Below are 3494 nucleotides of genomic sequence, written 5' to 3' on the forward strand. Positions count from 1 at the left end.
ACCTCCTATAGTTGATAACCACCTTGGAGTATCCAATTCATAATATAACTGATTTTCCAAAACCTTTCTGAATTTCTTAATGTTTAAAACTTAGCTTTACTGAATTAAAATTACTGAGTGCACTTTTAAGCATAAAAGAAAAAAAACCTGAGTCCATCAGCCCGACTCGGGGCCTAAACGCACCACTGGTGGATAGCTAGATTGTTTACAGCTACCTTCAGCCCACAGCACCTATAAAATAGGCTATATATTAAAAGCATCTATAGACTGAATAACCAAAGAGGCTTTCTGACACACAGAAACAAGGCATGCTGATTTCTGAGGTTTGTGCATATACAGTAGAAGCAGTGAATAAGAAAACATCCACCATCATCCTTCTCTCACATCAAATAGTTCATATTTGATCATCATTTTGTAATCCATAAACGGGTTTTTCTGTTCAGTCTATTACGCAACAGTCCCAGCCCGTACTGAAATATAGCCCTATAATGTGTCTTCAGACAAAGAAAATTCAATCTCCAATCATATCGCAATGCACTGGATAATGATGCGCTGAAAAGACGCCCTTACCTCAAATCCATCAAAATAATGTCTATTTATTATCCCACACACGTCCCTTTGTTCAAACCGTCCTTTGCTGGGAAAATAAATAAACAAAAACACCGTATACCCCCAAGATGCGTCTTATAGCGGTCCAGACACGTAGCCTACAGAAGACAGGTGCACCTGGATCACCTCTTACTGCACACGGATGCTCCGTATGCCAGCAGGCTATTATTTAAGTCGCGTCTTACCGTTCCTCAGTCAGTCCTTAGTCTATTCCTCATCGTCCATAAAGCAGTCCGCTCGAGAATGGCTTTAAAATCATATGCCCAGCCCGCTGTATTCTTTCACATCCTCATGTCATTCACTGATGCAGCAGAGGCACCGAAGACACGCCCACCTCATCTCTTACCCCTACTTGAATGACGTCAAGGAGAAACAGACTCCGCCCACAGCCCACTCTCACGCCTATTGAATGACGTAATAAATGAGCTACAGACTCCACCCACCGTGGAAAACAGCTGTCTGTTGAGATTGCTATCAGTGTCTGTGCGGTGTCACACACTTTTCTATACACGAATAAATTTAATTTAATTTAATTTAAATAAATAAATAAATAAATAAACGAATGAATAAATAAATAAATAAATACATTTATTTTTTTTTTCCTCCATAAGAATTTATTTTAATGGGGGACTTTTATTAATTTTGTCAATCAACAAATAAGGTACTTGTCGTTGATGATTTTTTTTTTTTTTACAATGCAATAAGTGAACAGTTGTGTCTTCAGATTCTAATAAAAAATGTTCAGCAAGAGGTTCCTGTCATATAGTTATTTTATTATTTTAGTTGTTGTTCATATTCTTTGTTAGCCTATTTTATTATCATATTTATTACTTTTAATATTTTATTTTCTTGTTGTTGTTGTTGTTGATTTATTCTTTCTTTTTTATTATTAATCATTTTTATATTTTATATTATTATAATTGTTGTTGTTGTTGTTGATTTTTTATTTTGTTATATTTATTATTTTTATGTTTTATAATATTCTTGTTCTTGTTTGTTGTTTTAATCTTTTGTTATTTTATTAAGGGGACCTATATTGTTATATTTATAGATTTTATTTATTTTTTATTAGACAGTCAATATATAGAAAGTCATCTGTAAGCAAGCAAGCAAGCAAGCAAGCAAACAAATAAATAAATAAATACACATACATTCAATCATAGATACATTCCCTATATCCCCCTTAGACAATATGGGCATTGATCATAATGATACGATACGATCTAGTTTTTAAGTTTAGAATTTTTTATTATTATTATTCTTTTTTTTTTTTTTTTTTTTTTTTGCAGAGGAACAGGGAATGTAAAAAAAAAAAAAAAAGCTTTCTGTTAAGACAGTGGAGAGCCTGTTGTTCGGTCTGATTTCTAAGCAATAGCACACACTCTGCTGCCCTCTACTGCTCATTTGTCTTCATAGGTTTACACAGAGCTCGCTACAGACTGGATTTACAGACTGTAAATCAGGATCCTCCAAAACATAGTTTTCTTTGAAATCCCTATATAAAATATTTTAGCTGTCTACAACATTATCATTTTTATTTTATTTTCATTAGGTTTCTTTTAAACCTTTTATTCTATAGAGTTGGAATACAAAAAACAACAACAACAAAAAAAAACAACAACAATAACAACAAAAAATATGGCAAGTTATCAGTATGATCCAATAAGAATATTTAGTTTTACTGTGTAACTTGGGTGGCTTAGCTCACTCAATCTGTTTACCGATGAGGCCAGGACAGATTCACAGGAAGCTGAAGTCCACTGGGACAGAAATGAGAAAAACACACGAGACAACAATAGCATGCAACATACAGGTCCTAAATCTGGAAGTTAATGTGAAGCCTTATTTGAAATAAACTCCAAAGCGTGAGATGCTATAATATGAGATTCTGTTCTAAAACTGGACTTTATGTTAAAACCCAAGCATGAGCACTGGAACTTGTAAGACTTCCTTCAACAGGAAAGTGGCCCAGAATATTGAGCGAAAACAACTGTTCTGAAGAGGCTTTGATCCAGAAGGTTAATGTGCATGTCCTTAATCCTGTTTCTGGAGTGGCCTAAAAATCCTGCTCACACTAACTTGGAGGCAGAGCAAATTTGCCAAAAAGGAATGCGCAACAGTGAGACTCAGAGATGCATTTGCTGACACCTAGGGTAAACTTGGAAACACAAATGTGATGAAATATACAGAGAATTATGGGAATTTGCCTTCCACACAGTATTTATTTATTTAAATAAATTATCCATTATTTTTTTGACTTTTTACTTCTTATAACACATTTTATGTAAAATAAAAGTAAATTCATGTTCAACGTCTTCCATGTTTTTCTTTCATGCTTTTCCCATATGGTCAGGTAACTAAGTAAACCAATGAACAATTTTTATTTATTTATTTATTTTTACAGCGGGCTACCACGTTTATTATTATCATTATATTATTAGTAATATAGTACTATTTTATCACTGTAAGTAATTTAGTATACATTATGAAATACTTGGTTCTTATGACTGCTAAATAATCTCAGATAATTATAGTTTTGTACAGTAGCTATAGGCTAATCACAGTTTCAAGATAATACCGGTAACAAGTCAACCTAATGAACAGGTTTTTACAGTGGGCAACCACTTTCTAATAATAATGATAATAACCACCACCAACAACAACAACAATAATAATAATAATTGTTGTTGTTATATGACTGTATGAAGATATAGCTACTTTTAGAAATACTTTGCACTGATTACTGTTTTTCTCAGATGAATTATAGTCCTGTGCTTGAACATACAGTAATGTTGGTATGTGTGAGTGTGTGTGATACTTCAGGAAGACTGAATAATTCAGTATTTTGTGCTTGTGCATATAACCTCCTCCTTTATATGAGATGC

At 33.3% G+C, this 3494-nt stretch overlaps 1 protein-coding gene across 1 annotated transcript in view; it reads right to left on the minus strand.

Annotated features, from left to right (window-relative positions):
- otud7a (OTU deubiquitinase 7A) overlaps positions 1–1019 on the minus strand; it is a 71216-nt gene extending 70197 nt beyond the window's left edge. Inside the window, exon 1 of the mRNA XM_026202776.1 lies at positions 795–1019. The gene's annotated coding sequence lies outside the window, so the exon portion shown is untranslated. The remainder of the gene's footprint in view (positions 1–794) is intronic.
- Between the last annotated feature and the right edge of the window lie 2475 nt (positions 1020–3494).

This window comes from Carassius auratus, chromosome 25 (assembly GCF_003368295.1).
Source record: "Carassius auratus strain Wakin chromosome 25, ASM336829v1, whole genome shotgun sequence".
Taxonomy (NCBI): Eukaryota; Metazoa; Chordata; class Actinopteri; order Cypriniformes; family Cyprinidae; genus Carassius; species Carassius auratus.